The 12,986-nt window shown below is 40.1% G+C and overlaps 1 protein-coding gene and 1 long non-coding RNA gene across 4 annotated transcripts in view; one reads left to right on the top strand and one right to left on the bottom strand.

The window, feature by feature from the left end:
- MPP7 (MAGUK p55 scaffold protein 7) overlaps positions 1-12,986 on the bottom strand; it is a 225,267-nt gene that overhangs the window by 104,516 nt on the left and 107,765 nt on the right. The gene's annotated exons all lie outside the window — the stretch shown is intronic.
- The window catches only part of LOC133259148 (uncharacterized), a 184,644-nt gene that overhangs the window by 164,111 nt on the left and 7,547 nt on the right, over positions 1-12,986 (top strand). Inside the window, exon 3 of one of the 3 annotated variants that reach the window (XR_009740289.1) lies at positions 159-3,453. The exons of the other annotated variants lie outside the window; for them this stretch is intronic. This is a non-coding gene — a long non-coding RNA (uncharacterized LOC133259148). Of the gene's footprint in view, positions 1-158; positions 3,454-12,986 lie in introns of those variants that run through there. 3 annotated transcript variants of the gene reach the window in all.

Here is a 12,986-nt window from a genome sequence, read left to right as displayed (position 1 = left end):
TGCTCGCACATGGTCTCTGTAAGTCTCAATTACGAGATCCTACACTTGCACTGCATTTCTGCACTTTTGTTCAGTCTTTCTCCAGAGCACACTTTTGATAGTTTTGTAATGTCTTTGCTTTCTGGCCCATCTTACGTCTTGCTCATGTCCTGTTCCAGAGAGGGTCTCATGAGAAACAAGAGAGGGAGAGCGGCTGGCCTCCCCGTCTCATGCAGTTCGTCAAGCACCAAACTCCTTTCCACCCCAGTGGCTCCACCGTCCCCGAGATCATTGCAGTCCTTCCGTGGACACGCTCAGTAGCTTTGCCAAGGCCAAGTCATCACTGTCCGGCAGCACGGGGGAGCATGTGCTAACATCTCTGCAGATTCCACAGACTGCCAGACTCAGATGACGCAATGGACTTTCACTGGCCTACAGAGAGAATGATGTCACAGACCTTGGCAGCATAGCTCCCTAAAGTTGCAAGATACCAAATCAAACTGTCCTAATGAATTTCAAGAGCATATTTTACCAAAATGTAAGTTAGGGACTTCAACACACCATGGATAATTTTAATATAGTAGAAATAAATATATCACTAGGTAAAATGTGTGATTTTGAAATACTCAAAAAAAAAAAAAAAAGGAATACTCTTGGAACTGTATGAAAAACTGTAAAAAAAAAAAAAAAAAAGGCTAGACATTATTCAATCCTCTCCCACTTCTGATTTATATAGGAAGATTAAAAACCTCTGGGTAGCACATGTATAAATCGTATTTCATTCTAGACTCCTGCTCTGTTTTCTACTTCTGCCAAAGCAGCTACTGTTCAGGTATCAAGAGTCTGTGATACCAACTCAGATAATGTGGGTATAACAAAATACTTGCCAACGAGAGGTAGCAGAGAATTGCTTTTCCAGCTGAGATGAAATAATGCTTTTCATCAGGTTCCAAACGAGAAAAATAAACCTAATAAAATATTAAGGAATGCAATATTCCCCTAAAAAGGGTTTTGAGTTATAGAAATTATACCAATTATACTGATTGCTCCTTGTATATCTAATTACACATGTTCGCCAAAGAATGAGTCAGACTAGTAATAAACTAGTCCTATTCTCTACATTTTTCTTTGAATCACTACCAACTTTAACACTGTATTCAAGTAGTTATTTACTTTGTTGAGTGTATGAATATGGCCTTTACTAATTATTACTAATAATTGTAAGACCAACCAACACTGCGTGCTTACTGCAACCTGGTACTGTTCTTGACAATTCACGGGGATCGCTTCCTCTAATGTTTTCAATAATCATATAAGCATTATGATTTCTCACATTATAGACTGTCTGTATATCACTGGATTTGGTTGAAAGGACATAAAATGTTTCAATGATTTTTTTAAAAAATAAATATAAGCCAAGTGGAGGCAAGATGGCAGCACAAGTTGCCTCGCAAAAAGAGACTACAAGACAGAGATGCTGGAAACAAAAGCAGTGTGAGCAAGACAGAAGCCTGGAGGGACAGGGCAGAGAGAGCTCTGAGTCAGTGCAGGAGGGGCCAGAGAGGGCAGATTCTACAAGGAATAAAATGGTACCTGAGCGGAGAAAAACCTTTTTGATCATTATTCACATTTCACAGCAACAGACAAAGAAGCAACGGGAGGCACAAATCTAGAAAAATTACTCTCGAATATCACCCAGTCTCCCACAGCTGACCTCCCTCCACCCTCTAAAGGTACAAAGAGACTCATTTCACTCAAACATGGAGAGAGATTAGAAAGACAAAAAGAATGAATAACATACAGAGACACAACGAAGGCACGGCAGAAAAATATGACCAAAAAGCAAATGAAAATCCTAGCCTAACATTTCAAACTGAGTTAATGGAAATGAAGAAAAGATTGGAAGCTATTAGAAAATAGCATGATCAGAATTAGAAAAGGCTCAGAAAAGAGATGATTAGAAAACAGGATGATATGAAAAGAACTAGAACACGGGAGACACATATTTTTCAATCATGAAGACTAAATGAGAAGCAACCCAAGAGACATGGAAAGTTACAATTAAGGGAAATAAACAATACAATGAAGAAACAAAATTTAGATCAAGTAGTAATGAAGAAAGGTGGAAAAGAGAATTCATGGGGAAAGACTCATTATTATAATGTCCATTTAACAATGCTACTAGAGGTCCTGGAATGAAAAGCATGAGGTAAATACACAGAAAAATAAATGACTGATAGATGGATAGACAATATAGGGATGATAATGGAAAAAATAATAGTTTTGCCATTATTAATAACAACAACAAAACTACAGTAAATTAATCCAATTTCTAAGCAAATAGCAGGGTACAAGGACACTATATTGCATCAATACATTTCTGTGTACCAGCAGCAAACAATTAAAAATAATATTTTAAATACCTAGAAAGAAACTAATGATGGGTAGTGAAGTGAAGTTGTTTCAGTCCTGTCCGACTCTTTGTGACCCCATGGACTGTAGCCTGCCAGGCTACTCCGTCCATGGGATTTTTCAAGCAAGAATACTGCAGTGGGTTGCCATTTGCTTCTCCAAATCAAGGATTTGCAGGATGTAAATTAAAATTACAAAGTGTTACTAAGAGAAATTAAAAACCTAAATAAATGAAAAGATAGACCATATGTGTGGATTATAAGATACAGTACTGTAAAGGTATCTATTCCACCCAAATTGAACTAGGAATCCAACGCAATAACAGTCAAAACCCTAACATGCTTTCCTGTACTTAAGACAGCATGACACTGGCATAAGGACAGAAAGACAGAAAAGGAGACAGAGCCCAGAAACCGTGCATATCTGGACACAAGATTCATGAGGAAGTTAGTGCTGCAGAGCTGTGGGGAGAAGCTAGCCTTTCCTCAGATGGATTCCTATCTCACCCCACACCCCAAAATCAACTCAAGAGAGACGGCAGATCTAAATGCGGAAGGTAAGATAATAAAGCATCTACCAGTGAAGCAGGAAGTATCTCCATGATCTTGGAGTACCCATGGTTTTCCTAAGTAGGATACAAAAAGCACTAACCACCGAGGGAAAGATGAATAAACTCTGCTATGTTATATACCAAAATCCTATTTAAAAGAAAAACCATAGTGGGTAGGAGGTATTTGTAATACACAAAACCAGAGAAAACTGGGCAGAAGACCTAACAATCTTAACTTATCCTAACTTCATCAGAAAGGATGCTCAAATGGCCAACAAACGCCGGAAAAATCGCTGGGAATCCAAATTTAAAACCCATTGAAACACCACAGGTAGTTTAAAAACAAAATAAAATGAAACAGAACCCCTTAAGACACCAACGTTTAGTCAGGATGTGTGTGGAGCAGCAGCAACCGCCCTGCGTGTGGCAGGAAGACAAACAAACACTTTAAACAAGACCCTGTTGCCACCGTTATTAAACACATACACCCAAGAAGTGTGTGTGTGTGTGTGTGTGTGTGTGTGTGTGTGTGTGTGTGTGTCTCACTGCACACACTCAACACATCCAGGAGTAAACCAAAGACCTGTACGGCAGCTTTATCCACACAGTCTAAATCAGAAACAGTCAAAATGTCCATCAACAGCTCCATAAACTGCAATGTACTTACAGAACAGAATATCCTTCAGCAACAAAAGCAAATGAACTATCTACTCATAACGTAAGTGAACCACAAGAACATCATTCGAGTAAAAGATAGTCAGACACAGAGATACAATTACATATCGTGCAGTCCCATTAAAACTTCTAAGAACAGTCAAGTGTGTATGTGCTCGGTCACATTCAATTCTTTGCAAACCCATGGACTAAAGCTGGCCAGGCTCCTTTGTCCATGGGATTTCCCAGGCAAGACTCCTGGAGTGGGTTGCCATGCCTTCCTCCAGGGGATCTTCCCAACCCAGGAATCGAACCCATGTCTCCTGTGTCCCCTGCACTACAGGCAGATTCTTTACCACTTGAGCCACTGGCATATATTCTGGTTTCTCTTCAGATTGTATAAATCTTTCGCCTTTCATTTGAGCCATAGGGGAAGCCCAAAATGAACCCTAAAGTTTAAAGTCAGAATAGTATTTTGCCCTTAGGAAGTAGAGATGAGGAGAGGTGTATTTTGAGGGGATTAAAAAACTACCATGAAATAAAAGCATGTGATAAAAAGGGCAAGTGAATACTTGGGAAAACTAAAGGCCAACACTGAGAACGATTCTTTAAGAATTTAAAAATAAAAAGGAAAATATCCTTTAATCATCAAGACAAAAACAGAAATAAAGGAAAGAAGTTATGTTGGCATCAGACTCAGGCAGGAACACTGTATGCCAGGAGTTGAAGAGGGAACATACTTAAGATACCCAAGATTTCCATTTCAGACAAACTGACCCTCAAATATTAATATAAAGACCACAAGAACTTTTAGGAAAACTGTTCCCATGAGCCCTGCCCACGAGAAAGGTACTAGGGAATGAATTTCTAAAAAAATTACAGAAGCTTCAGGATAAAGACTGTTGGTCACCTAACAATCCAACGCTAGACGAATGGTAGGGCTAAGGGTGAAAAAGCAGATCTGGAACGTGGGTCAAATACAAGCACCAAAAACTAGAAAGAGATGGGAGAGAATACATGGAAAATAAATAAACTCACTGATCACCTAGTAGGCATTAAAGGAAATAAGTGTTAGTTGCTCAGTGGTGTCTGACTCTTTGAGTCAGACTGTAGTCTGTCAGACTATTCTGTCCATGGGAGTCTCCAGGCAGGATACTGGAGTGGGTTGCCATTCCCTTCTCTAGGGATCTTCCTGACTCAGGGATCGAACCCAGGTCTCCCTCATTGCAGGCAGATTCATCATCATCTGAGTCACCAGGGAAGCCAACAGGCATTAATTGGAAGTAAAAAATAGAATAAAGCAAATGAGAAGCTGCAAACAGCAGAGTAAAGGAGTTTCTATTGGTCACTGTTAGGAAGTGACGGTATCTGAAAAAGACAGCATCCCATTTCTGTGAATCTCCCTTAAAATACACAGGGAAAAAAAAAATGTGTATTTTAAGCCTGAGACACTCTCTCAAGCTGAAAAACAAGGAAGCACAGTCCAACGGTGCTGTGTCAAAAACCAAAGAGCCAAACTGAAGAGGTTCCCATGGGCCAAAGGTGGGGTGACTGGAGCTTCAAAAGGAATGACTACAATGAATTGACACCTACCAAATATTTTTTTAAAAATCCATAAATTCATAATAAAACATAAAAAAAAAGATTACTGACTAACTTCGGCAAATGTTAAGGTACCAAAACAACATTCTGAAAATTTTTTTAATTTTTTTAAAGGTTTTTTTGATGTGAACCATTTTTTTTTTAAAGTCTTCATTAAATCTGTTACAATATTGTTTCTGTTTGTTATGTTTTGTTTTTCTGGCCAAGATGCATGTGGGATCCTAACTCCCCAAGCAGGGATCAAACCCACACCGCCTGCATTGGAAGACGAAGTCTTAACCACTGGACTGCCAGGGAAGTAATTTTTAAGTTAAAGCAAAGACTCTGGCACATGGCCCCAATATAAGCTGCATTTCGAAGTAACCTAGAACTTGATAAGAAAAACTTCTAAGAAAATGAATAAATTTTGGTATAAGCAGCTGATGGATTGCAGTATTAATAATAATGCCTATAACATTTATGGTTACTTAGTTTAGTGATTTACACCAGACAGGAATCTCTTCTCCAACCTCAGATGCACTAAAATGATGTTTTTAAGAAAAAAATGAAAAATAGTGGTTATGTGGCAGTCAGAAGACTAGACAATGAATTTCTATTAATAGAAAAGGGAAGCCACAACACAGAATTAGAACAGACTGGGAGCAGTACAGGAAGAAGCCAATCTGGTCCAGGGCTACTGTGATGCTCAGAGTCACCAGGCGTGGGGGGTGACGAAAGCTAGACCCTGATGGGGGTCTTATCCCCTCCCCTCCCCAGAGTGCCACTCGGCCAGCCACAGTGAGTCCCAGGCAGCAGATCTCAGGTTTCCATGATGAGAACACTGGAAACTGCAGGGGAAAAGGCCTCTACAGTATGCAGTATGCAACCTTCCACAACCAACAGTAGCTCATTTTTCTTCCCTTCACTCCAAAGCGGGGTTTCTCCACCTTGACACTACTCATATGTTAGGCTGGATATGATACTTTGTGATGGGAGCCTGTCCTGGGCTTTTTAGCAGCATCCCTGGCCTCTATCCGGAGAAGGCAATGGCACCTCACTCCAGTACTCTTGCCTGGAAAATCCATGGACAGAGGAGCCTGGCAGGCTCCATGGGGTCGCTAAGAGTCGGACAGGACTGAGCGATTTCACTTTCACTTTTTACTTTCATGCATTGGAGAAGGAAATGGCAACCCACTCCAGTGTTCTTGCCTGGAGAATCCCAATGACAGGGAAGCCTGGTGGGGTGCTGTCTATGGGGTCGCACAGAGTCGGATACGACTGAAGCGACTTAGCAGCAGCAGCAGCAGCTGGCCTCTATCCACTAAATGCCTGCAGCACTCTCCCTTCAAACCCTGACGATCAAAAATGTCTTCAAATATTGCAAAATCTCCCCTTCTCCTCGGTTCTCTCCAACTCCCCTCCCAATTTGAAAAACCACTGTTCCAAGTCCACCAGTTCCAGACCAAGAGCCTCCCATGAGCCTCTTAACACCTCACTATTAAATACAGGCAGATAACCAAGAATGAACAGACATCTGACAGAAGCCTTCAACAGGACAAACACCAAGCAGACCAACAGAAATAAAGTCCCAGAGTAAAGAAGGATTTATTAATAAAACAATAGAGAATTGAAAATAAAATCAAAACCATTCCACTGAGTATCTATAAACCAGCAGAATAGCTTGATTTTTTTAAATTGAACTGCAGTTGATTTATAATATTGTGTTAGTTTCAGGTGTAGAGCAAAGCGATTCAGTTTTATATGTGTGTGTGTGTATTCCTTAAGATTATTTTCCATTATAAGTTATTATAAATATTGAATATAGCTCCCTGTGCCATACAGAAGGTCCTTGTTATTCACTTACTTTATATATAGTAGTGTGTCTCTGTTAACTTCAAACACTATATTTATTCCTCCCGTAGCCACTTACCCTGTTTGTTTTCTATGTTTGTGAGTGTTTCTGATATGTAAACAAGTTCATATGTGTCATATTTTAGATTCCACATATAAGTGATATCACATGTTATTTGTCTTTCTCTTTCTGACTTACTGAACTTACGATAATCTTGAGGTCTATCCATGTTACTGCAAATGCCAATATTTTATTCTTTTTTTGAGGCTCAATAATATTCTACATCTTCTTAATCCATTTATCTGTCAATGGACATTCAGGTTGCTTCCATGTCTGCTGCTGCTAAGTCACTTCAGTCGTGTCTGACTCTGTGCGACCCCATAGACGGCACCCCACCAGGCTTCCCTGGCATTGGGATTCTCCAGGCAAGAACACTGGAGTGGGTTGCCATTTCCTTCTCCAATGCATGAAAGTAAAAAGTGAAAGTGAAATCGCTCAGTCGTGTCTGACTCTTAGCGACCCCATGGACTGCAGCCTTCCAGGCTCCTCCGTCCGTGGGACTTTCCAGGCAAGAGTACTGGAGTGTGGTGCCATTGCCTTCTCCATGTCAGGCTGTTGCTGCTATGAACAACTGGGGCACAAATATCTTCTCATATTAGAATTATTGTCTTTTTCAGATAGATGCCCAGCAGTGGGATTGCTGGATCATTGTCTATGGGGTGGCACAGAGTTGGACACGACTGAAGCGACTTAGCAGCAGCATGGTAGCTCTATTTTTAGTTTTTAAAGGAACCACCATACTATTCTGCATAGTAGCTGCAGCAATTTACATTACCACCAACAGTGTAGAAGGGTTTCACTTCCTCCAAACCCTCTCCAGCATTTATTATCTGTAGACTTTTTGAAGATGGCTATTCTGACTAGTGTGAGGTGATACTTCATGGTTTTGGTCTGCATTTCTCTAATAATTAGTGATATTGAGCATCTCTGCATGTGTTTATTGGCCATCTATATGTCTTCTTTGGAGAAATGTCTATTTAAGTCTACATAATAGCTTGATGTTAAATTCACAGACCAGCCCGGGTTCCAGACCAGATCCACCACTTAACTGCTTGTATAACCTCAGTCAAAGCCATACGTTGTTCTAATCTTCACAATAGGGATAAAGACTAGTTAGTACACATCTCTCAGAGTTACTCGAAGAGCTAAACAAGGTATATAAAACTTTGAAAAGCACGTGGCACATAAGCAATCAATACATAAGAGGTGGGGTGTTTTAATTATTCTTAATTCTACAGTGCACCCATGGTATAAGATTAGGATATGAAAAAGGAACAGCGACACAGACACACACGCAAACATATTTGGAATTACAATTTTAACAGCATATTTTTTACAAATTAAGTAGAAAGATGGAAAGTAAAAGTTGAGGATATCTTTCAGAAAGCAAGAGCAGAAGGGAAAAAAATCAGACTGCTGATCGAGAAAGACCAGTACATAGCTAAAATGACTTCCAGAAAGATGCAAAAGGCCTGAGGAAAGGAAATTATCAAATGCATAAGAACTGAAGAACAAAGTCTCCAAACTGAAAAGGCCTACTGGATCCCTTAACAACCCTGGGTGCAGAGAACCCCCAAAACAGTGATGCTCCTTGTGAAATTCCTGCCTCAATCCACTCTTACCCGGCTAGTTCTTAAGCATCCCTTAGACATCAATAACTAGCTTAATAATCACTTCTCCAGCAAAACCTTCCCAAACATGAGCAAACACTCCTGCCACCCCCATTACACACTCTAAGTACCAAAAACCTCTCTGTATATGGCTATAAAATTTACCCTTATTTAAGTGATTATTTGAGTATTTATTTCAAGAGTCACGTAGAATACAGACCACCATATCTATTTTTTGCCATCATATCCCAACCCCACCTAAAACCAGGTATGAGAAATGTTTAAGTACTTTTTATACGAAGAACCTATATAATAAAATCACTTGGAAATATATCCCTTGGAAATATATTACTAATAATAACGACCTCTATCACAAAGTTCTATGGCTCTTTACAGGACATAAGGAAATTTCACATGTTTTTCATACTGCTTTGGCCTGCTTTTGCTTCTTTTTATTTGTAATCCTTCAGTAACAATCAGCAAGTTCCTTGAACGCTCAGGTTTCCTAAAGGAGCCAGCGCCACCTAGTGGACGGACAAAAGATCAAAAAGCACGGCAAGGCAATGATGCGAATCCTGGTAGGCACACAGTAGTGACCACACAAATATTTACTCAAAGTGGAAACCAAAGATGTAAGTCAACTTTATCACGTAGTGAAAATCAAGTTTTTATCACTTGCATAATCTAGAACATTCCAACTTTAACAAATGAAATGTATAAATACAGCATATTTTTAAAGTTGACAGTTAACACTGTTTCATTTGGCTTCTAACTGAACTAAACACAGAAATGAAAATAAGGGAAAAAAGCACTTACAGCTGCTATTCTACCAAGGTATAAAAGAAAAGGAAGGCACTATTGAAACACTAATTGCACGCAAAATCCATGACTGGATATATTAAAGGCCATTTTTTAATTAGGAAAGGTCTTTATCAGAACATACATATTTTATATTTTATTACACATATATTTTATATTTTGATCTTCAAAGTCCTCTTGTTAACCCAAAACAATCTCATGAAATTTAGTAAGAAAACAAGGAACTGTGAGAACAACATAGATGTAGTCATGATGAGAAAGAATATGAAGTTAGAGATGGATGACCCAGGCCAGCACACCCTACTGCACAGCTACTGCTGCTAAGTCACTACAGTCGTGTCCGACACTGTGCGACCCCATAGACGGCAGCCCACCAGGCTCCCCCTTCCCTGGGATGCTCCAGGCAAGAACACTGGAGTGGGTTGCCATTTCCTTCTCCAATGCATGAAAGTGAAAAGTGAAAGTGAAGTCGCTCAGTCGTGTCCGACCCCCAGCGACCCCATGGACTGCAGCCTTCCAGGCTCCTCCGTCCATGGGATTTTCCAGGCAGGAGTACTGGAGTGGGGTGCCATTGCCTTCTCCGCTACTGTACTGGGAACATCACAAAAAACCAGTGAAACTGTAAAACGCACGTCTCCTTTCCTCAAGCCTTGCCATAGCAGTTAGGAGGGAGATGCATGCGTATCAAGAAAAAAAATATTACTAAGTTTTGACAAGAAAACAAACTCTTAACTTTTTAATGCATCTTCTTTACTGTGGTAAAACATGCATAATATTTACCCTTTTAACGATTTTCTTTTTGCATTTCCGTATAAAAATTTTTATTGGAGTACAATTGCTTTACAATGCTGTGTTAGTTTCCACTGTACAACAAAGTGAATCAGCCATACATATTCATATATCCCCCTCCCTCCTGAGCCTCCCTCCCACCGACCCATCCCTGACCTCTAGGTTATCACAGAGCACCGGGCTGAGCCCCTGGGCTACACAGCAGCTTTCCACTAGCTGTGGAAAGCTACATATGGTAGCGTATGTACATGTCATTGCTAATCTCCCAATTCAACCCACCATGCCCCACGTCCACACATCTGTTCTCTATGTCTGTGTCTGTTTCTGCCCTGCAAACACTAACTTTTTATAGCACGACTGTCAGATCAATAGCAACCACTTAAAGGAATAAGCTTCAAGCAAAGCCTGCACTGTGAACATGCATTTATCTTCACCACTACATCACCCAGCTGAACATGAAAAATAGAGAAACACCACACAGCAAAGGCCCCTGTTGGGTCTGAGTGGGGTAACCTGTGGTGATAACCACCCCCCGAGTCTTAGCGGCTTCTCACAGTGAGGCCTGTGGTCCCGTTAACACTGCAAGTCCTGGGGACTCTGCTCACACGCCACCTGCCAGGCCAAGTGGAGGGCACCCCAGTATCTCATACCCCCGATAACCAGCAATGGCCAGAGATGAGGCAACCATGGCCCGGCTCCTCGGGGCTCCTGGCTGCAGTCACATCTCACATCCACTCACATTTTATTGACTCCACAAGTCTTTCGCCCACATCAAGGGACACAGCCAACGTGACTTCACATGTGTCTGCAAATAGTATTACCAACGGAGAGATGGCAGGATGGATGTTTCTGTGACTCAGTGTGAAATCATTTAAAATTAATTCATTGCATTTTATATACACAAAAGCCTATGATTTCACTTTGAGGGTTTTTTTAATAATAAAATTGCATTAAAGTCTTGGTTTTAAAAATTCTAATAAGAGCATTTTAAACAACATTTTGAAACCTCTGAAAGTACTTCATTTGAAAATGTTAAAGATTTTCTAAATATTTTATGTGAAGATGGAAAGAAAAATAAAATCATCCGTACACAATATCCCAATCATGACCCCCAAAGAACACCTCTCATTCCTAAAGAACACCTCTCATTCCTACTATCTGTACTGACATATAAAAAAAACATTAACAGCACCTTTCATTTTAAAACAGGTGGATTAAAATCTTTACTGTCATCTATCTGTAATAAAGATGACACAACTTACACAACTTGAATTCTAATTGAAAGTGATTTAAAAAACAAACTACACTAACAGTTATTTATGAAGGACCTTAGTATTGCAATAAACAAACTCAATGGAATGTGAGCAAAAGTCACTATGCCCTCAGCGGGTACTTGAGTATTTGTAAAATAAATGGAAACCAAACTGGGCAAGATGGAGCCTGGAAGGGAAGGTGTCCAGTCCCTCTCAACAGCAACCCTCCCCCCAACACCTACATCACCTGTAAGCCACGTGGAATATGCAAGGATGGATTATACACAGCTCCTGCCAGAAAGGACTGGCTTCAAGGAACACCATACCCATAACTACAGTAGGTGCCAAAATACGTCACATAGATGCTTACAATATTAGATCAGTGCAAACAGCCACAGAATCAGCATTTAAAAATAACTCAAACCTCAGTCTTGGGCGAAGGCTATGCACCTCACACCCTGCTGCATGTTCTCCAAACCCACGAGCTAAGGATTTTGTACTGGATGGTGGGTCTGTCCAAGATGCTTCTGTCTTCTGCATTTAAGACAAATAGAATCTGTGCAAATGTATGCTTGGATGCAATAAACTATCATAAAAAGTGAGCGGAACACAGATCAGAAGATACAACACATACAAACAGAGATCCAGTATCAGATATATGAAGTAGTTCCCACAAATCAACCAGATGAAGACACATAACAAAAGAGAAACAACAGGCAAAAGATATATAAAAAGGCATAGAAAGGAAACTGGAATAGCTCAATCTCTAGTATTCAGATGAGTAGAAACTAAAATAAGCGGACAATATTTCAAATTGACCCTGTTGGCAAAAATTAATTCCAAACGTTAATACAGACATAAAGCAATGGAGACTCTCCTTCTGCTGGTGGGACTGTAACAGGAAACAAGCTTAGAAGAGCAACCTGGTAATACCTAAAAAAGTGTGAGATGCACCCACTCTAAGAGGAGCAGCATCTCCTGTCTGCACCAGAGGACTCTTTGCAGTTCAGTCGCCCACTTGTGTCCTGCTCTTTGCAACTCTTCCTGTCCCTCACCCTCTCCCGATGTTTGCCCAAGTTCACTCTTTGCTCAAAGTGATGTGGAGACAACACTGGTTTCCAAGTGAAGGCATCTTGAATGTGAAGGACACCTTTCAACGTAAGCAGCCATCACCAGGAGAATAAACAATTTGTAATTAAGTCAAAGAATGCCATATAGCCATGGAAATTACTGAATCAGAGTTATCTGTATCACCATAAATACATCTCAAAATATATAGCAAAATGTTAAACAACAACAAAAAAAGAAAGTTGTTGACTATCATTCTAAAAAGTTTTCAAACACACAAAGTAATATTTTGTATTTTTCCGGAAGAGAAATTCAAGATAAGGTGACTTCTGGCAGGTGAGGAAAAAAACAGAAACAAG

Source organism: Bos javanicus, chromosome 13 (genome assembly GCF_032452875.1).
Source record: "Bos javanicus breed banteng chromosome 13, ARS-OSU_banteng_1.0, whole genome shotgun sequence".
Classification (NCBI taxonomy): Eukaryota; Metazoa; Chordata; class Mammalia; order Artiodactyla; family Bovidae; genus Bos; species Bos javanicus.
Note: the sequence above shows the minus strand (reverse complement) of the source record. Positions and strands in the feature narration are given on the sequence as shown.